The following is a 26,306-nucleotide window of genomic DNA, read 5'->3' as shown; positions in this document are numbered from 1 at the left end:
CCACACTAGACCACCTCTACTTCTGTTACCCCCAGGTAATGATTTACAGGAGTTCAGTTGATTCGGCCCCAAGACCATTTTCACCAATCATGTTTATTACTTAAATGAACAAATCTATGTATAATTTAAATATTATATAATGTTACTAAAGCAAACATTTTTTCTTTAATTTTTTTTGTTATAACTTTTTGGGTCACACCGGTGATGCACAGGGGTTACTCCTGGCTTTGCAGTCAGGAATTACTTCTGGCTGTGCTCGGGGGACCATATGGGATGCTGGGAATCAAACCCAGGTCGACTGCTTGAAAGGCAAACACCCTACCTGCTGTGCTATTGCTACAGTCCCTTCTTTAAATTTTAAATTAAGGCATGGCGATGACTTTCAAATATTACCATTCAATTGGCTATGGAGGGCTCAACTGTTAAAATTGAGAAAAAAATTATAAAAATATAAAAAGTTTTACATTTCTATTGTTTTGAAAGTATCAAAATTCCACTCTATGTTAAAATGTTTTCAACTTGAAAGTGCAGAAAAGGGTTACAGGTTGCTTTCAGGCAATGAAAGGATTCAGTGAAAGTTTCCCCAGAGAGAAAATTCAGCAACTCAGTGATTAATACTTTACATTTCAGTTAAATTGTTTATAATATATATTTATCTGCTTTTTCAATCGTCAATTACTGGCCTTTATCACATTTCTAGCACAGTCCATTTCTGATCTCATCAAACTCCAAGTCTATGACAACTTAAAATCTTCCACACATATGGTTACTAAAATAACAGCACGGAAGTCAATTCAGCCTGACTCAATTGTGCCACATGCAGGCCACTTCCAAAGGCCTAATCCATGTTCAAAAAGACCATCCAGTTTATTGCAGTTACATAAAGAGCTTCTATAACTCAAGAGGAAAAAGACAAACAGCTTCAGGGCTGGAGCAATAGCACAGCGGGTAGGGCGTTTGCCTTGCAAGCATGAGACCCGGGTTTGATTCCCAGCATCCCATATGGTCCCCTGAGCACCGCCAGGGGTGATTCCTGAGTGCAGAGCCAGGAGTAACCCCTGTGCATTGCCAGGTGTGACCCAAAAAGCAAAAAAAAAAAAAAAAGACAAACAGCTTCATAGAAAAATAAGCCCAGGACAAGAACAACTCACAAGCAAGCAAAAATCACAGAAACACACTTAGTGTCACTAAAAATAATAAAGATTAAACGAACAGGAAGACAGCATTTTTTATCCAGTAGATTGACAAAAGCTTAAATGACTAACTTTGGTGGTGTATGGCCATGAATCTGTTATCAGTAATTTCTTCTAGCTAGTAAAAATAACGTTTGTAAAAACACATACTTTTGCAGGGGGAGGTTGGGACACGCTGGGCTATATTGGGGGGTTACTCCTGGCTGGGCTCAAAGATCACTCCTGGCCATTCTCAGCTGACCATCTGTAGTGCCGGGGACTGAACGGGGATGGATCGCATGCAAAGCAAATGACTTATTTCCTGCACTGTTTTTCCAAATCCACAAAAACATTTAAATTGATGAGCTGTTCAAAGTATTTTCAGATATAGCTAGGAAAAGGGCAAAAGAAGACAACTGCTAGAAGAAGAAACTTTACCAATCCATAAATACAATTTTCCCACCCCAGAATTTCAGAATAATTCTGAGCAAAGGTTACATCACTAAAATGCAGTGATGCAGCTTCCAAAGAGAGTTACTTTGAAGGGAAATCTGTGATCCGGGTGATGACTTCCAGACTGTTGGTGAAACTGCCCTCCTCCGACTCTGCAGTCCCAGAGCTGGAGAAGGCAGGAGAGGGACCAGGCCAGCAGGCCCACACGGGTGAGAGGCACACTGCTGCCCAGAGAAACACCCCTCCCCTGCCTGTGATGTGAAGAGCTGCCCATATTCTCACGTGTACATGCTGTGGGCTGCTCTGCAGTTGCTGCCACTGCAACCTTAGATTGCTGCACTGCTACGTCTCCAGCTTCTCATGCCTGAAACAGACTTGCTGGCACTTGAGCCCTTAGGACACCCAGAGGTTTCAATAAAGTCTCAGCCTCTCTAGAGACCCATGGGCCAAGACATCCTGTTCCATCTATACAATGAGATGCAGATTTCCCAATAAAAGGCCAAATTCTTGACTTCAAGAAGTTGAATAGAATGGAAAAGAATTCCAGCTGATTAAATTTATGGCACTGGGGTGGAAAAAAAAAAAAGCTGAGGCTGGAATAATTCTTGTGTCTGAGCCCAAGATGTTGTAATCTTGCCATGCATTGTTTAAAAAAATATTCACTCCTGGTGTGTTTCAGTCCTCAGAGCTGTGCCCTGAGTCAGTCTAAATTGGTCAGTCCACAGAAGGGCTCGGCCTTATTCCTTCCACTTCTGGAATAAAGAATACTTTAGCTGGGGAGGGAGACTGGGGACACAGGTGGTAAGAAATGTTCACTGGTGAAGGGAAGGGTGTTGGAACACTGTATGAGTGAAACCCAACTGTAAGCAACTTTATAACAGTGCATTGTATGGAGATTCAATTAAAAATAATAGTAATAAAATATTGATGGAAATGAATTTTCTATATAGTTTTTTTTCACAGAAGTTATCCCTAAGGTATGAAAATAAAATGTTATTTTCCAATTTAAAAAGTAAAATAAAAAAGAATACTTTAGCTGAACAAGGGGAAAAAATAGAGGCCATAGATGGACCCTATATGATTGCATGTTAGGGTCATATGATAAAGCTGGTAACATACCCTTCTGCTCTCGAGTCAAAAGAGAAGACCCATCAAATACAGGAAGTGAGGCTTTGTAGAGCAATCAAGGTAGGCTCTGGAGCAAGACCACTGGTGTCAGACCCACTCCATCACCCCCAGCTCTGTGGCCATAGAGTCCTAGGACAGAGTCCCCTGGTATCTCTGTCCCTCCATTTCCTCCTCTGATATATGGGAATTCTGCAAAACCTCACTGGATCATCATAAGACATCAATCAGTTAGTCCATTTAAAGTGTCTTCCTTTACAGGTCAGGATGGCTCAGTGTAAAAGCATTTGTCTTTAAAAAATAAGTCGTGAGTTTGACCCCCAGTGACACCCACTCACATGCACTGAGTGTTATCTGGGACTCTCAGTGCCACAAAAGACTGTATGATCTTCAGCGTACCACAACCAGGTGTGTGAAACACTGCAACTAAAGCCTGTATAGCACCCAGCAAGCAGTCCAACCATAATGTTTGTCATTGCTTTGACAACCCGTGTAGACATTTATGGTATTAAGTTCCTCCCAAGCTCACTTCTGACCATTATTTTACTTGCTGGCCTTCTTTTTAAATCTGGAAATGACTTCATAGTGTGCCTCTTCACATACACATATGCTCCCTAACTAGACCATAAAAAGTTCTGCTCCAAAAGTGCAGAAAAGGAATCCAAACTCAACCCAGTGTCTTTGACAGGAGATCAGATTCCAGCCAGGGGAGTATACTCGATGAATACACAGCTCACTACTTGTTTGCAGAATGAATTAAATTCAAAGATTAATCATGCAAATTTCACTTTTACATGAACTTTTCTAGAAGTGAATTTTCTAGAAATTAGTCATCCAAACCAGAGACAGACATGGGTTTCCATGACTCAAAGGGCAGTAACACAACAGAGGCTCCACCCCTTCCTCAGGTGGGGGTACTCTTTTGCACACTCTCTGGGGGCAATTTGCACCCTGAGTGAGCATCCTCAATGTCTCCTCTGAAGCTCCAGGGAAGGCAGGCAATGTCTTCAAGGACTCTAGTCTTGCTGTTACTCTTGCCCCTGACAAGAGACACTAGTCAAAGGTTCAGCTCTATTGTGGTTCTAGAGAAACTGTCCTAGGAAATTTGCTTTGATAACAGCACAAGCCTGATGCTCATTATGTTTCACACAGACCATAAACATAAGGCTAAGAGTTACCAGCCTCATCCTTAGGTACAGAACCACGACCAAACGGCATGCAGATGTCGGTTCCTTTTTCCACATCAGCTATGACAGCAGACATCAAACCACATCAGAAATAAGTCTGAATGTGGAGATGCAGTGGCCAGTCTGGGGCCGGGGCTGCGAGGGACTGAGGGCTCCAGACCTGTCCCCTCTGGGCTGGTCCTCGCCCCAGTCCCTGAAAGAGCCACAGGGCCTCCTAACCAGAAAAATGGGCCTTTGAGTAAGAAGTTTTTCCAATACGCCTTTGCTCAAAAAAAGGAGGCCCAAATGCCTACAAGTTGTCTTCTCTACTGTAATTTCTGAGAAAAGTTCATTTTGATCTTGAATTGAGATAATTTCAGTCTGTATTTGGAGGGAAATTTGACCAAATCTGAGAGAACTGGTGAGAGATTCCACACTTGTGGTCTCAAGAAACTGATCGCCCTGTGTTAAGAGCACTTCACATGTTTCTAATAAGACAACTTTCCAGAAAATGAAATTCATTATATTCTGACTTTTACAAGGTAAATTATAAGCAAACTTTGTAATTTATAAAAAAAAAATTTCTTACGGCGATGTGGCTCAGTGCCAGCCACCTGGACTGCCTCCTGTACCACCTTGAGTGTTTGCAGTGTAGCTCAGCTCAAAATCACTGCTCCTCACTCCCTACCTTGCACTCCATAGCAGCTGAGTTATACAAGGTAGGGTGGAGGCGTCTGCACCTCTGGAGGTCATCTGAAGCTTCCCCGTGAAGGCTCCCTACATTGCAGGCACTGATCACTCACTTAAACTACTGAATCTCAACAAAAATAGCCCACCATCTATGGAGTCTTTAGTCTGTGCCCGATTCTGTGCTAAATGCTGCAAATTCATTGCCTAATTTAACCCAGTGAGGCTGTTGTTCCCCTCCATTTTAAAGAAAAATGAGGTATAGAAATGACATAACTTGCTTTCACTCATTTAGGGAGGTACAGGTGACCAAGGCCACATCATATAACTTCCAGAGAACTCAGATTTTTTCCTGAAAAGCTGTAGGAAACCATGGGAAGATTTAGAGAAGTATCATGGTGAGATCTGCTTTGTCGGAAGACCCCCAGGTTGAAGCGGAGTTCAGTGCCGGCAGTTGCATGCAAGGAAACAAATTCAGTTGTTGGAGTAATTCAAGTGAAAAACAAAGCTTTGGCCAGAGAAATAGTATACTAGATAAGGTGCTTGCCTTGTAGGCAGCTGGGAAGAGGAAGAGGAAGGCTGGCAACCAGGTTTCTCTGACACTGGTGCCAGTGTGTAGTGCTAATGGATGCAGCCTAATTAACAAGAATTACTGTGCCAGCACCAATGTGTTAATCATTCTGGTGCATGTCATCCTTTCCATCTAGATTCAAAAGATCTACGCTATTCTTGCCTGGGTCCCTGAGTCTTTGGTACCACAATTGATTGAACAGTTATCAATCCCCAGACTCTAAACAAAAGAGAAGTTCAGGTTGGACTGACCTTCCTGCACACTTGCCTCCCACATTCCTGGCTTTGCTCCCCACTACCTTTCTACATGTTTTTCTTTTCTTCTTTTCCTCTCCCTAACATACTCAATCAGGCAACCCATAATACCCCACTCAACCTCAAACAAAACTCACTCCCCCTCCTGACTTCTCTCTGCCTTCTACCGAGCCACCCAGCACTCAGGCAGAGCTTCCCAGTGATGGGCATGAGGAAGGAACAGGACACGGTGGCTACCATCTCTGGGCTCACATCCTCTGGGTTCAGTCCCTGGTCTCTACCACTGTCAAACCCGGGAACCGACCAAGTAATCTCACTCTAGAGTTCTTCCCCGGCCTAGAAGGCTGAAAACAGCGCTTAACAGTGAAGACAATGTAGCTGCAACAAATGGCGCAAAAACAAGAAAATAGATGTAAGGGAAACACAAGAATCTTCAACCTTACTTTACACTACACAAAAAAGTAAATTTGAAAAAAAAGTTAATTTGACATGGATAATAAATCTATAATGTTCCTAGAAGGAAATTTAAGAAATGATCTTTATAACATGGGTCAGCAAACTTTTCTCAGGGCATAACAAAAAAAAATGACCTTGTGGGGCTGGATAATACAGTGGATAGGGCATTTGCCTTGCATGCAGTCAACCCAGGTTCAATTCCTGGCATTCCATATGGTACCCTGAGCCTCACCATGAGTGATCCCTGAGCACAGAGCCAGGAGTAAGTATTGAGTACCACCAGGTGTGGCCCCAGAACAACAACAACAAAGAGCTATTCATTTTGTTGAATAAATGTAAATGTAAAATTTTCCTCAAAATTTACTTTAAACAACAACACAACCACTGAACTCTAATAATATGCATGCCTCACTATTTAGGGGGTAATATACCAATGTCTGCAACTTTCTCTGATATTTTACAAAATAGCACTCCCTGCAACATGGCTGTCTGCAGGTAGAAAATACTTCCTATGATCTCTTCTGAGTCCCGTCTCTTGTGGGCTGAAGTGTGTCCTTCATCAGTCATGTTGAAGTCACTCCCTCCTGGGTACATGGTCTGCACAGCTTTATTTAGAAACAGGATTTTTGCTTGCTTAGATGAGGCTACTTTGGAGGAGGGCAGTTTTGAGACCAAGAATTGTGTCCCTACATGAAGATAAAAACCCACACCCAGACCCAGATAGGGGAACAGCCTATGGACGCATACACAGGAGGAGAAAAGGTTTCTGGAAAGCAGGGCATAATGGAAGGAAGTACATGGCTGCCAAGGATTGCAGCTCACCACCACGGGCTACAGGAGGCTGGAGGGTCTTCCCCACGTCCTGCAAAGGGAGCAGGGCCTGCTGACGCTGTGACTTTGACTCGCTCCCAGAGCTCTGAAAGGATACGTCTCTGCTGTTTCAGACATCATGTTTGAAGCACCTCTATTAGGGTACCAGCTGCCACTGGGTCATGTGCCCTGCAATCCCAGGCCCCAAGCTCAGGCAGCTTCCACGGGCCCCCCCCACACCACCCTTCAGATCCACCAACCCATGCATGTGCAAACACCTCCCACAGATCCCTGCAGAAAAGCAGAGGAGAGGCCAATCCTTTGCAAGGTTCTCCATCCATATCTTGCTGGAGGTGCAACCTACTTCATAATGTCTGGCTCTAATCAGTCTAGAATCTGTAGGTCTTTTTAGTTCTCATTAAGAATGATGACTGGGCCCTCTGCCTGGCTGCGAGGTCAGGGGGCTGTACCACCCACAGGAGATGGACCACTTTCATGGATCTAGTAATGACTTGCCAGGGAAGAATCATCCACCAAAAGGCTGTTTGGCAATATGGAATGAAAAAAAAAAGGATCATACCTTTCCACCTGGTAATGCTGTCTTGGAAAATAATCCAAGGAAATAACATGACAGGAAAGAAAACAAACCATCTAGACAACAATAATTATAGCAGCATTACTCATAGTGCAGTAAAAACTGGAAACGTTCATTGTGAAACAGATAAAAGAAAGGATCATAACAATAGCTAACACTCTGAGCCCATACTCTAGGGCAGGTATTATGTCAATGCCTCACATGGATGATCTTTATTTAACCCTCAACTCCGTCAATATAGCTGTACCACATAGAGAAAAAGGCATCTGCAAAGCCACACAGCTGGGAAAAGGCAGGTGACTACTATTTTGCATCCTCTGTCAGAGTGAGAGTTATGCCTTTACTGTAGCCATGTAAAATTGGGCAAGTTGTTTCTAACCTTCCAAAGCCTTAGGCCATCAGCTATAAAATGAGACCAAGAATAACATCCTAAGATTTACAAAGATTAAATTCAAAATGTGTGAAAACATTAAGCATTACCCAAATTAAAAGGCATTGTCCAAACAGAAAGCACAAGCTCAGGAATAACTCTTAATAACTCATGTAGCAGGAATCTAACTGGGCTATTTTGTTTGCCAAGCTGAACAGTCAGAGTTTTCTCTTTGGGGGAGTAAAAATTAGTGCAACCATTTTGAAAAATGGTATGGGGCTTCCTCAAGGAACAAAAGAGCTACAATGTGATCTAACAATGTACTTCAGAGTGCCTATCCAAAAACTTGAAAACAGTAACACAAAAAAATTGTATCTTCTCCAGTATTTCTTGCAGCATTATTTATAAAAGCAGAACTCTGAAAGCAACTAATGATCCTAGTCGAAGATGATTGGATAAAGATGTGGAATGTATACACGATGGAATACTATTCAACTGTAAGAAAAGATTAAACTTTGGTATTCATAGCAAAACGGAAGCAAAATAGCAAAAGGGAAATGCACAGTATTGGGTGGGTTATATCATCCATGTCTGCAAGAAGAGGATGCAAAATTGAGGAACCAATGAAACAAGAGAAAAACCAACCAATGAATACTGAACCAAGAACTAGGGTCACCTTAAAAGAAGAGAATAGAAGAAAGAGACAACATGGGTAAGAGTTGTTAAAAGTAATAATCATAAAGTGATGGGATTTATTTGTAGAAAAATAACTGAGAAAGGGACTCTAGAATTAAAGAGGGACTAGGCATAAACAGTGAGTAAAAAATTTCACAGGGAAATTTGAAATAATTCAAGGAATAGGATGGGGGAGGGGCAAAAAGCCAGTCTAAAATAAAAGCTCAGATAAAGAGAAAACAAAATGAGCTTCAGAAAGAAGTAAGCTATTCATATAAATGTAAACTTGCACTAAAATTAAAAAAAAAAAACCAAGAAGCAGAGAGGGAAGAGGAGGAAGAAAGAGCTAGACTTGATGTGGCCTTAGGACATGGAGCAGGGTCTGGGGAACTTCAGTGATGGTGAAGGCGGGATAAATGCCTACCTCTAAACCTCGAATGTGGGACCAGAGCGACAAACAGTGGGTAAGGAGTCTGCCTTGCACACAACCAAATGGCTGATTCGCAGCAGCTCAGGGAGAAGTGAATAACTCATGTAGCAGGAATCTAACTAGTCTATTTTGTTTACTAAGCTGAACAGTCACATTATATAGTCCCCTGAGGTCACCAGGAGTGATCCCTGAGTACAGAGCCAAAAACCGAAAAATAAATAAACAAATGAAACCGTGAACGTGAATACTATTGTAACCTTGCGAACTAAAGTATAATAATTAATTGAAAAGAAAATAAAAGAATCTTCTCCCTTATTTAGTAAAGCATCACACTTATTAATCAGGATTCTTAATAATTTCTTAATCAAAAGTATTGCAATCATAAGTAATAATGTCCTGATGTTGCTTTAAGGTACAGTCATATGCAATCATTTCAGACTGACAGAACGGGACTCCCAATCCTCAGTGAGTCTCCTGAGCTGGCCTGGACTAGCTCCCCGACAGCTGGGCAAGGCAGGCCTAAATGCACGGCCTTTCTGCAAGAAAAAAGAGGGCTCATCCCTTAGCAGCTGCACTCCAAGGTCTGAGGCTCGTCAAGGAAAAGCAGAGCACTGAAAGAGGGGGCTCTGATGGCATCTGGGGTGCCTCTCCTCCCAGGGCAGCTGGGCAAATGCTGGGGGCGGGTCCCGCCTGCGGGGGATCTGCAGTGTAAAGGAGGCTATTACTGTGGCTGAGTCCTATGGGCCGGGGGCCCTGGAATCCCACGCAATGAGGCAACGAGCTCTAGGGTCTGGTGCAGTCCCAGTAATTCAGTTCCCAGCCCGAGAACCACGCTGAAAAAACAAAAGGATCTAGCAGACAAAAGCATCCTTCAAACTCTCAGTCACACCAACCTCCCTCCACGCAACCCAAACTCTGGCCCTAAATTAGCTCCCCCCTCACCCTTCATTCTAGAAATAACTGAGGAAGGAGATAGCTCCCACCATTTTCTCTCTTTGCCTGACCACCTCAGGACCTCCCGCCATGTCTGCAACCTGGTCCTCACCTCTCTGCAGACTTGCTCGCCACCCCCTGCCATAGGTCTCCCACCAATCCCTCAGGAAGGAGGGTGGGGTGAAACATAATCTTCACAACAACGCTGGGAGGTGGCAATATCTCCATTCTATAAATGAGTGAGCAGAAGTTGGTAAAAGTGAGATGACTTCCAGGACTGCCCATCTAACAGGGTACTGAGCCAGACTCAGTCCAAGTCTGTGAACTTTGAAGGGTGCCACCTCGGCATCCACCCCACAGCCAGCTTTTATTCCCTAATCGGAACAACTCTGCCAGGCATCCGGACAAAGTCCATCTGGTGCACCGTGTCAGCGGCACTCCATGGTCCTCACGGGCTGACCACAGCCACGAAGGCCACAGACCAGAAGATCACCAGCCGGGCCTGCCAGTTGGCCAGCAGGAACAGGCACACACCTCTGGAAAAGGGTGAGGCTGACCCTTAGAACCCAGTGCTGGGCTGGCATCTGGATGCTGAGGCCCCGGCCTGGCAGCCAGCATGCCAATGACAACCCTCAGGGAGAAGGGAGTGGAACGAGAAAACAGCGCCTCAGGCCAGACTCAGTCATGTTTCCAAAATAGCTTCCAACCCATTGCAGGTGGTGCCTGCAATGACACCACCAGCGTCCAGGGCTGTGCAATTCCTGTTGCCTTGGGGTTCCTGAGGGGACCCATAAAGGGGGCGCAGCAGTGGCAGCAGCTGTATGCACGGTGGCTTCCATCTAGTGCACTTGCCCAAACCATCCACCATGTACCTGGTGGGAGATAAAAGGTTCCATAATGGCCCTACCCTGAGAGACTCCCAGCTGAGTAACTTCCAAGACGCAAGGACCAGACGCAGACCATGTTCTTAATGAAGGGCAGTGGGCCTTGGGCACTCAGGCCTGTTCCATATCTGAAAATCAGTCAGTGCAATTCACCACACTATCAGGCAAAATCCAAAGGCCAAGCCCAGCCTGCCCTCTATCTGTTTGCATAAATAAAGTCTTATGAAAACTCAGCCATGCCCACTCGTTCACCTGTTGTCTATATGGCTCCCTCCGAGCTGCAGTAACAGTGGATCCTTCTAATGGACATGGGGTCGAGTCCTGTAAAGCTGAAATATTTACTATGGAGTCTTTGGGAAAAGTTCATCCACCTTATCTCTAAACGATTGGGAGAGAGTCCTTTCACTCATAAAACTTCACATTCCCAACTTCCTGTCTTTTAAATCAGTTTGAGAAGAAGAAGAGCATTGGGGTCCCAAACTACCCACACTTGGAGGCCAGCTGCCATGAAAGAAAAACCAATGTACAACTTCTCGAGCCCACTGGCCTTGTTCCACACAGATGCCTGGTGGTGGTGGTGGTGGGGGGGGGGTAAATCTGGAAAAATCTAGCACAGGCTTTTATTAAAAAATCGCATAATAAGGGTAGAAACACTGGTTCTATATCTCAAATTTCCATTATTTTTTCTTTCAAATTTCCCTTTCTAACCCAGCTGTCCCAGAAAAAAACTGTTAAGTCATTTGTGACAAATTAATGATCTAAACTTTAATTACCAAAATTATGAAACTAAATTAAACTTTTACTTTAGCAAACTAATATGGGAGCAACTAAATCAAAGAAGAAAAGGGAGAGACAGACATAAGAGAAGAAAACTACTGAAGTTGAAAAAAGTATTGCAAGCCATAATGCCCCAAAGTAGAGAGAGAGTATGGGAAATATAGTCTGCCATGGAGGCAGGGGGAGGGTGGGAAAGAGGGATATACGGGGATATTGGTGGTGGGAAATGTGCACTGGTGATGTGATGGGTGTTTGATCATTGTGTGATTGTTAACTCAAATATGAAAGCTTGTAATTATCTCATGGTGATTAAATAAAATTAAAAAAAAAGAAAAATAGAATGGGCTCTGAAGATGCCAGGCCACATGGCGGTGGAGACAGTTCGTCCCTTCCTGTCTCTCTACTCCTTTGGGGTCCTGGCTGTCATGCCCACCAACAGCCTCCAGGCCATACTGAAGCATGCCACCAGCCCTGATCCAGAGACTCACAAATGAATCTCAAAATGGATTAGCTTTCTAGAGAGATGTCTCTGGACCCAAATCATTTACATATTTAGAATTTCAAGACTGTGTGGTCGCTTTTGCAGTCGTGCAACCTCTCATGATATTCATAATAAGAAATAGAAAATAAATTATCTAGAATCTGCCTGTGGCAGGCAGGCTTGAAAAAAAAAAGAAAAACAATTTGTTAAAAAGGAACTAAAGCTTACTCTCTGATAAGAAGGATGAAATCGATAAATTTTAACTAGACTCACAAAGGGCAAAAGGTTACAAACTGAAAATACCTAAAAGTAATGGAAAGTAATCATTAACATTCCCAGAGATATTAAATATATAATGTTTGACCATCAACTCTTCATTTTAGGGGTTGAAATGATGTTACAGGAGCAAGCCTTTCTTCATGTGCAGCTCACTTCTGTTCAGTCCTCAGCACCACATACGACCCCCACGTGACTTCAGGAGTGATATCTGAGCATAGAACAGGCAGAAAGTCCTGCGCATTTCCAGACATGACCCCCCTGCCCCCAAAACCAGATTCTTCATTTTAGATAAGACAGATCAATTACAAGAAAAACACAAACTGTCAAAAATTACTCATAAAACACAAATAATGTGGATAGACCTACATTTATTAAAATATAAAATTTGCTATTTAAAACCATGCCACAAATTCCAGGTTCAAAAGGCCTTGAACACTACCAAGAATTTAAGAAATAAATAATAAAAGTTTTAATCAAACTCTCACAGAAAATACAAGTGGAGGGAACATGTTCCAACTCATTTTATAAGGCAATAATATTCTGGCACTAAAGTTAAGGACATCACAAAAAAAGAAAACCGGACCAATATTCTTCACAAGCTTAAACATTTTATAAAAACTAAAAAAAAATAGCAAACTGAATCCAGTGATAAATAAAAAGATTAATCTATATCATGCCCAAATGGAGTTTATTCCTGGAATGGAAAGTTGGCTAAGCATTTGAAATATCAAATAATGTAATTCAGCACTATAAAAGAATTAAAGCAGGGGTGGGCAATTGTGCAGCTTGTTTTGGTAAATAGTATCTGGAACATGGCCTTGTACATCCATCATGTATATTCCATGGCTGCTTTCATGCTACACTAGTAGAATTGAGTAAAAACTTAGGAGAGTTGAGTAATAAGCTGAATAGAAACCTAGAGAAACCCAGATAATAATAGAAATCATTATTTCTAATAATATATATAATATGCATAATATATAATAATAATAAAATAATAGAAACTCAGAAAGACTAAAATAGTCCCCCTTTATTTATGCTATGGTCTGAATATTTGTGTCCTTCCAAAATTCATGTGCGAAAATCCTAAACCCTCAAGATGATCATATCAGGAGCTGGAATCTTTGGGCAGTCCATCATGAATGAGGGCATCATTAAGAATGGTTTTAGTGCCTTAAGAAAAAGGGTCCTGAGATCCTTTGTCCCCCTTACCCAGCAAGCACACAATGGTGAGATGCTAGGAATCAGCAAGAGGTGTTCACCCAAACTCAAATGTGGGTGCCTTAATCTTGGGCCTCCCAACCTCCAGAACTGTAAGTAGTACCAAGCTAGAAAAGAAAAAAAACATTTTTCTCTTGTAATTTAAAACAATGCCACAAACTCCAGGTTCAAAAGGTCTTGAACAGTACCAAGAATTTAAGAAATAAGTAATAACAATTTTAATCAAACTCAACCCAATCTACCCAATCTATAGTATGGTATTACAACAGTCTGGGCTGTCTCATAGGGAAAAAGTTGCCAATAAGGACAGAAGGGAAGTGAGGAAGGAAAGAAGGAAGAAAGGGAAGAAGGGAAGGAAGGAGAAATAGGGAGAAAAAAGAGGGAGGGAGAAAAGGAAAAGGGAAGGAAGGAAGGGAGGAAGGGAGGAAGGAAGGAAGGAAGGAAGGAAGGAAGGAAGGAAGGAAGGAAGGAAGGAAGGAGGAAGGAAGGAAGGAAGGAAGCAGGGCTCATGAAAAAATCATTATCCATACACAATTTAAAAAATTCTTAGAAAACTGAAAGTAGAAGAAAGTTTTCCCAACCTGATAAAGATATCTACAAAAGCCCTACGGTTTACATAAAACATATGGTTAAAAAGGGAATACTACTCCTAAGATTGGAAATAAAGCAATGATTTTCACTACTCATTCTTAATATTTCACCACTCATTCTTACAATGTCAAGACACAGGAAGATAACCAGTAACTTTAAAACTGCCTGGCCAGTTCAGTATTGGTTTTAGCTCTACCTTTCTCATAGCAGATAAAGGTATTTTTTAAATTGAATCACTGTGAAATACAGTTACAAAGCTTTCATGTTTTAAATTCAAAGTTTTTATACATTCAAACACAGCAGTGATACCCAGAACATCTGAAAATCTGACTCCAGTGAATTTTCTATAATTGCTGAGCCAGAAGAAACCCCACTCCATAAGAAATGACAAGTACACTTGTTTCAAAAGAAGCCTCTGATTAACTTGAATCAGATACAGTTAAAAATCTTGTCAAAAAATATTCACAACTCATAAACTTCCCAACTTATGTATGGAGACAAAAAGCAATTAAGAATCCATAGATGAAGAAGAGGCAGCAAAAGAAAAGGAGGAATATGATGATTAGGATGCAAAACCAAAACTAAAAAAGTTGAAAAACTGCCTGGAAATTGATGAATGATATCAAACCAACATAGCAGAGACCACTTACAGAAGTAGAAGATGAATATAAAGCTTTCTAGAAGTTGTTTTCAAAAGAAAGTGAGGAACCTAGGGCTTATCTCACTTTACTGCTGAAGGGAAAGTAACTTTTGAATCCATTTTATTCATACCCACATCTGCTCCTAGTGGTCTGTTTGATAAGTATAGATCTAAGAAGACTGAGTTCATTAAGCTCTATGTGTGCCAAAAAGATATTAATTGGACAAAAATCTTAGTTGTCTCATACTATGTAAGTATTTCTTAAGATGAAACAAGTCAAAAAGTATATATGTCAAGTTGAAGGGAGATGAAACTGTTTGGTGTCACAGATGACTTCCACAATATGATGCCAAAGTACCCTAATTTTGTTGAGGCTGTTTGTAGACCCCAGTGATCTCCCCTTGAATGTTTACCATTAGAGACTTTAGCAGCATAAACTGCTCAAGAAAGAAGTTTGAAAACTCTAGACAAGACCAAGAAGATTACTGATGAGAAATGCAATGATACATTTTGGAAAGAATTTGGTACCAACATTAAGTTTAGTGCCATTGAATACTACTCAAACAGAACTTGATTTGCTAAACTTCTCTTCCAGTCTTCTCCTCATGCCAGGGACATTACCAATTTAGACCAATTCTGTGGAAAGAATTATAGAGAAGCAGGATAAAATTTACCTCATGTCTGGATCCAGCCAAAAAGAGGCCAATTTTCTCCATGTTTTGAGCAATTTCAGATAAAGGGCTCTGAAGTGATTTATCTCACAGGACTTGAGACAAATGCTGCATTCAGGTTCTTCCCGAGTTTGATGGAAACAGGTTCCAAAATGTTGCCAAGGGAGTCTAGAGAGATAGTACATTGGGTAGGGTGCTTGCCTGGGTTTGATCTCTGGCACCATATATGGTTCCCCAAGGACTACCAGGAGTGATTCCTGAGCACAGCGCCTGGAGTAAACCCTAAGCACAGCTGGGTGTACCCTCAAAATAAAAAAATCAAAATAATAAAAATGTTTTTAAAAATCAAGCAAGAAGAGAAGTTAAATGAAAGTAAGAAATATTCTGAATAAACTTTTGAACAAAAATCTTTTAATTATCTAATACTATAAATATTTCTTAGATGAAGCATGCCAAAAAGTACATATGGCAATTGGGGGGTTGGGGGAGATGGAACTGCTTGCTATTTTGATTGTGGTGGTGCTGGAATGTGTTTGTAAAAATTCAAATTTATACCCTGAAATGAGGAAAATTTTAGTATGTTCTTTTTGGTGTAAGTTATAAATCAATTTTTCAAGAGAAAGAAAAATGTCTTCAAAAATATTCCATTATTATGGAGCAATGGGGGGTGGTGGAATTTACAGAATACCAAAACAATGCCCACCACTTGACAAGCAATGGAATCAAAAGACAGAGGAAACTGCCAAAGTAACCAAAATAAAGCACAAACTTTTCAAAATCAGAAAAATTCATGTGCAAAAGACAAAAGATATTTGGTACTGAACAATATTGTTTTCCAAGTTTCCAGTTGACTTTCCAAAGATATTCTACTTTCAGCAATATTATCTACTTTTTTTAAAAAAGCTAAAAGTTTAACCATTAGTTAAAAATAACGTTACCATTAGGAAATATAGACAAAATTCTCAGAATATTCAATACTCCTCAGAATTATGTTAACCTTAAAGATGCTAAAAATGTCAAAATTGTGAGCTTACAAAGTTTGCCATGGAATTTTCACTTTTCTATGGATGTGAATTTTTTTTAAAAGCACTTCACTATATCACTGTATCATTGTTTTCCCATTTATCATCGATTTACTCAAGCGGGCACCAGTAACTTCTCTATTGTGAGACTTCTTGTTACTGTTTTTGGCATATCAAATACGCCATGGGTAGCTTGCCAGGCTCTGCCACTCGTGCAATATACTCTCGGTAACTTGCCAGTCTCTCCAAGAGGGGCAGAGGAATCAAACTCGGGTGGGCCGCATGCAAGACAAACGCCCTACCCGCTGTGCTATCACTACAGCCCCCCCCCCCAAAGCACTTAATATCCCCCCAAAAGCACTTAATAACAAAATAAAAGGGAGTTTTTTTTAACAATACAGCACAGCTATGTATTTTTCCAAGAATTTACCTCAAGAATTAAGAGTCAACATTAAAGGGTTATTAATGTAACTATTAAAAGTAGATTATTATTATTATTAAAAGCAGATTACCATTCTGAAATCATGTATCACTCTCATTGATAAACACAGTTCAGAAGGATCTTAATATTTTTATTCTGATAATAATAAAAAGTCATACAAATTTTTTTGGCTTTTTTTGAGAAGGCGGTTCACACCTGGCGATGCTTGGGTTACTCCTAGCTCTGCACTCAAGAATAACTCCTGGATGTCAGGGATAAAACCTGGGTCGGCCACATGCAAGGAAAACAACCTACCCACTATACTATCACTTCAGCACCAAAAGGCATACAAATTTTATGAAAAAGACATATAATTCAAATTCTTATTGTGCGTATCAATGTGCTTTTTCCCTGAAAAACTACAAGTGATGTGAATTTTACAACCTCACTTACATCTCACTTAGAATCTAGAATGTTGTCTCCTTTTTACCACATGATTATTAGCAATTTTTCCCTCTTCAACAAGGTGTTGAGAAAAAAATGTCCATTTTAAGAGTGTTTTTTGTTCAATTTGAGTAAGAATATCTCAATATCCTTCCTAATACCCAAATCAAAGAAATAATTGCAGTGAGAACCAATCAAGATTGAGGGGCAGACCTGACTAATCAGAGAGATACCCCGGGAATTTTGTAAAAGCAGAGATTCCCTGACCACTCTGGGCTTCAGGACTGGGATAGAGGACCTGCATAATTCTTCACATAACAGTTACAGAGGGATTTTGTTATATCAGCTAATGTTGGAACCACAGTTCAGAGAAAAAACAGTAACAGTTTCTTTGAATGTTTTTTCAAAAGTAATTGTGGACAAAAATTGAGAATAAAAACAGTTAAGAAACTAAGAAAAAGCATTCCCTTGTAATATATGACTTGTCACCATTAATTCAATTTAATTTTATTCAAGGATAAGTTTAATTTCATGTTTTATGAATATTATCATTTAGATAATGCATCTACAGTGGTGTTAATATTTATGGTTTTTATATACATGGTTACCTGTTTTATAGGACAGATAGGGACTAACTGAAGAAGATTCAATGAGAAAAAGAACTTGAAGGACCTCAAAGTTTCCGGGATAGGGTAGTATCTAACAGGTGTGAGGCCTTAAATAATTCTCTGAACAAATATTTAAAGCTAGAAGGACTTGTCAGTCAAAGAGGCAAGCAAAGTTGCCCAAGAGAAAACAAATTCACAGTCAGAGGCAAAGGGGCAGAGAAGTAAATATTGGATCAGAATGATAAGGTAAAAAGTATCTTTGGTTGAAGTCAGATAACGGAGATATGAAACCGCAGGTAGAGACTGTCCAGTCAAAAGCAGGAGGTCTCTGAGTTAGAGGCATGCAGGGGATAATGCTTTAAGATGAGCAAAACATTCCAATGTAAATGTATTTGTGCCACAGAGAAGTCACCGTCAATACTCTGAGTAAGACCTAGTGATGTCTGCTCAGAAGCAAAGTCACATGAAAGCACACCTCGGTTTCTGTGCCTGAGGCCTCCAGAGGGCCCCCTGGAGGAAGGGCAGCAGCCCTACTGCAGCACAAAGCCGGAGAACTCCCGAAGACATCCCTGGCTGCAGGGTGGATAAGGAGTTTGCTTTGTATGCTGCCAACCCCAGCCTGATGCCCAGCACCACATGATCCTGTCAGCACTGCAGTGAGTGAACCCAAGCAAAGAGCTGGAAGTAGCTCCAGCATGACTGGGTGTGGCCCAAAACTCCAAACAAAAACCAAGCCACCTCTAGCTGAAACAATTTGGGGAAAATCCAGAAGCATTCATTGTCAATTATCCACCACGAGGCACCCCTGAACGCCAACTGTAAGGATTAAAGCTTTGGAAGCGAAGTTACAGAGTCAGGACTGTCCTCCTCCAGGTTACACGGCCTGACAGCTGCGTCCTCGTGAACTGAGTTATTTCTTCAAGGCAGCAACCTAGAGACTAGGAAAATGAACATTCCAGAGATACAAAAAAATATTAATCAATAGGAACTTAACCTGGAAAAAAGGAGAAAAGGGTAGAAATTTAGTCCAGTTTAGACCTCCTCTATGAAGAGGTTTAATAATTAACTGAAAAAGTGTATAAAGTTCAGTAGAAAAATTATGAGGCTATATATCCATCCATAAAGACATAACTGGGGGTACGGTGCTGCCAGCAGGTCAACCTGTACCTGTGGGGCGAGTGCATCAGCAGCCTGATGGTGCCTTCTGACTTCCAGATACCCCAAAATTGCTGCTGTGCCTTTGGCCAGACCCCAACAACTTGGGGCCAAGTTTACCAAGAAGTTAAATTGCCAAAAGTTAGGTATGTGGGAGACACACCCACAAACCACCTCCGGCTCAGCTACATAAACTCATTTATTTGCCTTATTTCAGAGACCCATAAATCTCGAAAGAGATCAAAAGACACAGTTAGGGCCTGTAGCACAGAGGTAGGCGGGAATCCATGACTGAGAACTCCAGGTCCGCTTGGATCAGGACTGGGCCTCCACCCCGCAAGTCCCCAGTTTTCCAGTAGTTCAGCAGTCACACCCAAAAACTGCCCTTGGCACCATGTAATCTCATCAATGGCCAAGACCCAGGAACTATAAACTAAAACTCCCGGAAGAGAGCGCCACAGAATGTCCTGACCCTGCGCCAGGCTGTCTTCACTGGGGCACCTTGGAGTGGGGCAGGTTGAGTTTCCCTCCCTGCCCCAAGCAGAACCCAAGCAGCCAAAAACCTCCAGAACCCAACCGCCACCATGTTCAAGGCTACTCTCCACACGCTTGGACAAGCCTCACCAAGAGGGGATGAGCGTCATCTTGGATGAGCCAAGACTCAGAGACTATAAACTAAAGCTCCCGGAAAAGAATTTCCTGGACATTATATTCTATCTGTAACAAGTATACAAAACAAATCATCTAGCATTGCCTTTTTGGCAGGTTTGAGTGGTGGTGGGACTCATGTTGAAATATCAAATGTAACCAAAGTAGAGAGAAAGTATGGGGGAAATTGCCTGCCACACAGGCAGGGGAAGAGTTAGAATGGGGGTGGGGGGTGAGAAATACTGGGGATTTTGGTGGTGGAAAATGTGCACTGGTGAAGGAATGGGTGTTTGATGATTGTATGACCGAAGCTCAAACATGAAAGCTTTGTAACTGTATCTCATGGTGAATCAAAAGAAAGGTGGGGGGGATGATAATAAAATAATAAAATAAAATTAACTTTCAAAATAGAATTTTAAAAAATGTAATGTGGAATTCATGCCCAGTTCAATCAGCTTAATCAATGGTTGAATAAATAGCAGTACTCCTACATTATTAAAAAAAAAAGTCATAACTGAAGAAGTGAGGTAGTTGGGAAAGTTCTTCAACCATTTACACCAGCACCAGTCCTGGCCCATGGATCAACAGTTCTAACCATGGTGGTCCACCAATGGTTCTCAACATTTCTGTATCCTTGGACAGGTGGAGGATCACCATCACCTGGTCCTTCAACCCAGTGTACCAAGTGCCCAAGGTCAGGTATTAAGGTTACAAACTGGGCTACAAGTGAGAAGATAAAGATGAACATGACCTTTGCCCTTGGAGTCCATGGCTCCTTGGAGCTAAGGTTCCCCCCACCTTAAAAACTGCCTCCCCAGGAAAGGTTACCTAGCACAGGTCCCTCTACCCATAGCCTACCCAGGTGAGGAGACAGGAGGCCCGGGATGGAGGATGGCAGGCCCAACTTTAGAGGTGGGTGGGATCAGGGTGGCAGGTACAAAGTACTCAAGGATCCTGGGAGATGATCACAGACGGTGGCGGGATCAAGGAAAAAGCTGTCACTCTCAGAATTCAAGTCTCCGCAGAATCAGACCAAGCCATGGTGATGGGCCCAGTTTACATCCTTTCCTCTGGCCCAGCAGGCCTTGCCACCCACCTCCTCCTCGTCTCAGGATAGAATGATGACTCTGACATTTCTAAATCTGCCACCCGGAGTTGGGGATGTGCGGCGGAGGACCTTAAGTGTCTGGGACTCTGAGCCGCATGTGATGAATGAAGCATGAGGAAGTACCCAAAGCCCAGGGACTGAGAGGCCTTCCAGGGGACCGGGCTCCCCAGAGCTGGAGTTTTGCTTCTTAGTCATTTTGATCCAGTATAAAATTAACCCAAATCTGTTCCGGGCAGAGGGAAGACAGACTGAAATGGAAATGGCCCATAATGCACACCTCAGGACAATGAGTGTGCAAGGGAGAAGACTCACGGCAAAGTCACTGGAGACACCAGGTCCCAGCACAAAAGATTCTAGACACTAGAGACAGAGTGCCCCCCCCCCACCCACCCATCCTCCTCCTTGGTCAGAGCCCCATCCCCTCTAGGAATCTGTTCACATCCACTCCTCTGCTTTGACCCATTCCTGACTCCTCCCAGCCCCTGAATTTTTTCTTATAATTCCACTAGTTGAGCCTATACCACAGAACATGTTCCTGTTTCCTAATTACTTCATACATGTGAGCTATTTTCCCATGCAAACCCAAGAGTGCTGGGCATATCACCTTTGTTTTATAAAGCCTCCACAGGTCTGGGGTGTGGGGCAGGTGTGGGATTAGTGTTTATAGGGTCATTAGAGTCAGTGCAATGCTGAGCTCAGGGGAAGCTAAGCAGGGGGGAGGACCAGCTCTCCTGCTGAAAGCAGTGTTCTCTATGTCCACATGTGCTGAGTGGCTGTTCCTGGCCTTGCACCTACTCATCATAGTCACTTATTCATTTCATTCTTATTACCACCCTCACTGTCACTGTGCCTAAGACCTTTGTTCCAGCCAGTGGGAAAGCTCTGAACCCAAGGTCACTCCCCAGCTGTGCTGCTGCTTCCTGCAGAAATCTGAAGGAAAACTACTCTGGCCTCCCAATCCCAGTTTCTGAAAAAAGATAAACATCTTCCGCTAGCTTGGAGTTACAAGTGTTCAGGTTCCCAAAAGACTGAAAAATCACTCCTTAGGTCCTACTTTACAAATCAGGGTCAAGCTGGGGACCCAGAAATGGGCAGGGGTGGGGATCCAAGAACTGCTCTGAAAGAAAGGAAATCCTTTCCTCATTGCTTTTCTTTGTCTCCAAAGGGTTCTGCACTCAGGACTCAAGAGAAAAGGGCAGGGAAGACAGAGTGACAGGAGTGGGGGGATGGGACAACACTAGGAATTGCAAGTTGTGGGATAGACCCCCAAATTTCCACAATCCCTCGTGGGGATCCTATTTGCCAGCAGGTGTCCAGGGAAAGTTAGGGAGAGGGCAATGAAAAGAAGGTGGCAAAAACCTGGCCTTCACCCTGCCCTGCCAACAGAAAGCTCTTCCTAGTGCTCCTCCTGCCAGCACAGCACTGGCTGTCCTTGTCCTTTTCTTTTTACTTTTTGTTTTCTTTATTTGTTACTTACATATCAAAGATAGCAAATATTTATGATTTCCATAATCATAATTTTTGTTAATCTAAGCATGCTAGTATCTTTGTCATTGTCCTTTTCACAAGTGCTGTAGCTCAGCACAAAAATGGCTAGAGGGATATGCCATCTGGAAGGTAGTGACAAACCCCCAGACTCAGACTTTTCTCAGAGAACTGTGATTGTTGTAACACAGGCACAACTTAGTGAAGAGATGGAAAGTTCATCTACAGAGCGACTCTGCAGAGGTGGGCAGAGGTGACCACTCACACAGCCCACAATACTCACCTTTTTTGTGTTGGTAGACAAGGGAAGGGGACAGATGTACCATGTAGCCTAGCCCAGGGATACCTGCAAGGTCCTCCTTCTGGAGTACTGCTGGAGGTTCCTAGAACCCCAGCTCAAGCGCCTTGCAAGTGCCTACTCTATGGTTTCCGTGCCAGAAGTCCAACTTGGGGACCTATAGGTTCACTCACTGTTGGTCAAGAAAATGACAAAGGCAGGTTGTGTAAGGACAATGTCTTCTGTTGAGAACGGTTACCTTCCTTTCCATTTATCTGGTTTTTGGCCACACGTGGCAGTGTTCAGGGCATACTCCTGACTCTGTGCTCAGGGACCACTCCTACCAATGGACCATACGCTGAGCCAGGGATTGAACCTGGGTTGACTGCATGCAAAGCAGTGCTTTCATGCCTGCACTGTCTCTCTGGCCCCTGAAAAAGTTTACTTCAACAGGTCATTCTCTAAGTTTCACTGATTTACAGAAAGAACAGGATGTTTTGAAGAATGAACCATTTCCCAACTTCTGTGTGCTAGTTTGAATTGGGCAAAGATGGGTTCTCAAGTGTCCTTGATGTAGATTTCCAAGATAAAAGAAGTGTGGCCCCCAGAAAGAACTAAATAGACTCCAGGTAGGGACTGGAGTATAGCAGGAAGGGCCCTTGCCTCATGTAGCTGACCTGGGTTCCATCCTTGACAGTACATACGGTCCCCTGAGCCTGCTGGCAGTGATCCCTGGGCACAGAGCCAGGAGTAAGCCCTGAGCATGCCAGGGCCCAAAAACAAATAAATAAACTCCATGCAGGATGGAGGTCTCTGGAGCCTTACTCCACAGTGCTTCATTCTCAAAGCCCCATCCCTCCTCTGACACTGATAAGGCAAAGATCCAGGACCGGGATGTGTCACAAGTGGTAGAGCACCTGCCTTGCATGTTCGAGACCCTGGGTTTGTTCCCTGTGCCCTAAGTGCCCCTGAATACCACATGTGTGCCCCCCCCACCCCACACATTTGTGTCACCAAACATACACACACAATAAAAGCAATTGAAGCCAGAAAATAGTCACTGAGTTCTGGGTCACAGACTTCAGGCTTATTTTTTATTTTATTTTTGCTTTTGGGGCCATACCGGGTAGTGCTCAGGACTCACTCCTGGCTGTGTACTCAGGGTTCACTTGAATGCAGTGTGGTTCGGGGGAGGGGGATGGAACCCAAGCTGGTTATGTGCAAGGCAAGTGCCGCACCCACTGTCCTGTCAATCTGTCCCCTCCAAGTTGATATTTTTAGAGGGGGAAAAGCCCAGATTCACTTTTGTAGGCAGGGAGTCCACAGACCCCAGGGCACTCACAGTCTATTCCTCGAAAGCTGAGGATCAAGAAAGTTCAAGGCTTGATCCAGAGAATCACAAACAAATCTCAAAATGGATTAGCCCCCTACAGAGGTGTTTCTGGACCCCAATCATTTACAATTTTAGAATTTCTATTTTAGAATTTACAATTTTAAAATTTCGTGTGGCTGCAAAATGTCTCATGATATCCATAATAAGCATTAGAAAATAAATTTTCTAGCATCTGCCTGTGGCAGGCCATCTTGAATTGTGGTGGCAAAATTCAAATTAACGGTGGTGGGAAGGTGTCATGATGGTGGTACTGGAATTGAAATATTTAATGTAATCAATTCATATGAACAACTTTATGAAAATTAAATTTAAAAATTAAAAAAGATCAAGGCTTTTCCAAGTAGGATCAAGACCCCATGAGGTGTGTGTGTGTGTGTGTGTGTGTGTGTGTGTGTGTACTAAGGGACAAGCCTTCCCAGCCCACTCTCCTGCCACTGCCCCCCAGGCCCTGCCCTGTGTGAGGATCCCTGTCTGTCTCCTGGTCCCAGAGCAGGTGGGAGTTTCTGACCTTCCCAGTCAGACCGGGGGCCTCATGTACCCTGTGAGCCCTTCACTCCCAGAAGTGCCTCCTTGAGGAAAAGAGTCTCTGAGAGGGTCAGCAAACCTCACACAAAGGAAAGCTCCCCCAAGCCTCTGCAGCCCCCTCCTCCACTCACTCACTGCACAAAGGAAACCCAGGGAGGGGCTTTCCTCCTCCACAGCAGAGTTGGCTCTGTGGGCAGGGACAACCAGCATCCTTTGGAATCACCAAAGAAGGCAAACTGCAGATCCTAGAAAAAAGGAACATGTCCCCAGAGCCCCCGTCCCACAAGCCGCATCCCACCACCACTCAGTCAGGGCCTCGGAAACTGCGCCTACCTGCCCTGATAGGGTGGGTCAGTGAGGGTGAGGGACAAAGGGTCTGCCTCATTCTGGGTAGCCGCAAAGAATGTCACAAGGCTCAGGGAAATCTGTCTCACTCTTGGGCTGGAGCGATAGCACAGCGGGTATGGCATTTGCCTTGCACGCAGTGGACCTAGGTTCTATTCCCAGCATCCCATATGGTCCCCCAAGCACTGCCAGGAGTAATTCCTGAGTGCATGAGCCAGGAGTAACCCCTGTGCAAAAGCCACCTGTGACCCAGAAAGCAAAAACAAACAAATCTGTCTCACTCCAAACTCCCTGTCTGTAGGGGGGAAGGAGGGGGAGAGGCAGGGAGGCAGGCTTTAGACAGAGGGACACAGAGGAGAGGGAGGAAGAGGGTAAATAATCTAAGAGAAAAGGGGAGGGAGGGGGAGAAAGTGAGAGAAACCAAAATGATTTTAGTAGACCCAAAAATTCTTTTAAAGAACACAAGGGAAGCACTTGCACTGCAGATGGCAGACCCATGTTCAATCCCCGCCATCACACATGGTCCCCTGAACACAGAAAAAGGAGTATGTTCTGAGCACTGCATGATATACCCTTCCCCAAAAAAGAACCCAACAAGTTTTACCAAAAATATGCATACAGCCCCAGAGTCTTGGAGTGGGGGGAATATCTGATGCTCTGAAGTTGAAGGGTCCCTTAAATGGGAATAATTTATTGATAAGTTGTTCTTGAGTGGCGGGGCACACTCGGTGGTGCTCAGGCAGGGTTTGCCCCTGGCAGTGCTCAGGTATATAGTGCAGGGATGGAACTGGCATCGGCAGCATGCCAGGCAAGTCTGGGCTCTCTGGCCCAGACATGCGCATCTTGACAAAAAAGGATTCCACGAAGGGAGTGAAGAAGCCAGTCAGCAGCTGCACCGGGCGAGGTGAGAAGGGCTGGTGAGAAGACTCATCCTATGAACTGCCCCTCCTCACCCCGTTTAGGTCCCAAAGGACGCCGGCGGGTCTTTCTCCTTGGGATTCTGATGTAGGGCGCGCTGCCCCCTTGGGCCGAAACCGGTCCTCAATGCATCCTCCCGGCTGCAGCGCTTCCCCCACCCGCCCCACGCGTCGCAAGTTCCAGGGTTCGACAGCCAGTATCTGGGGAGTCTCTTGTCCTGAGAGGTCCAACCCGACCCTCTGGGGTCCCCCCCGCTCCGGACCGCAGTTCCAGGAAGAGCAGCGGGGCAGCCCCCCGTGGCCCGCGACGGCCTTCCCAGACCGGCCTGCGGACCCCCTCTTTGGGGAGGGCCCCCCGTGCGTAGCCCCGCGCTCCCCGCTCCCGTCCCGTGCTGGAACCCCGCGGACATCACCGCTCCCCACGCCGCGCTCAGACGGGATCGCAGCCCGCCCTCGGAGGGGGGGTCCCGGGGCCGCGCTCGGACAAAAGCCGCGGCGCCTCACTCACCCGCGCCGCTGGGGTCGGGCTGGGCGCTGCGGGCGGCGGGCCGGGGCGGGCGCGCGGCGGCGGCGGCGGGGCAGGCAGGGCAGCGCCGAGCAGCGGGACGCGCTGGCCGAGTGCGTGGCGCCCGGAGGGACCGCGGGCCGCACGCGCGGATTTGCATTCATTTGCATACGGCCCTCGGACTGGCCCTGCCCGCCGGCCCGACACGCCCC

At 44.0% G+C, this 26,306-nt stretch overlaps 1 protein-coding gene across 1 annotated transcript in view; it reads right to left on the bottom strand.

Moving 5' to 3' along the window:
* MYLK (myosin light chain kinase) overlaps positions 1–26,178 on the bottom strand; it is a 285,085-nt gene extending 258,907 nt beyond the window's left edge. The window contains exon 1 of the mRNA XM_055127484.1: positions 26,098–26,178. The gene's annotated coding sequence lies outside the window, so the exon portion shown is untranslated. The remainder of the gene's footprint in view (positions 1–26,097) is intronic.
* Positions 26,179–26,306: the final 128 nt, after the last annotated feature.

This window comes from Sorex araneus, chromosome 2 (genome assembly GCF_027595985.1).
Source record: "Sorex araneus isolate mSorAra2 chromosome 2, mSorAra2.pri, whole genome shotgun sequence".
NCBI classification, from domain to species: domain Eukaryota; kingdom Metazoa; phylum Chordata; class Mammalia; order Eulipotyphla; family Soricidae; genus Sorex; species Sorex araneus.
The sequence above is the reverse complement of the archived record's forward strand: the minus strand, read 5'-3'. Positions and strand labels throughout refer to the sequence as shown.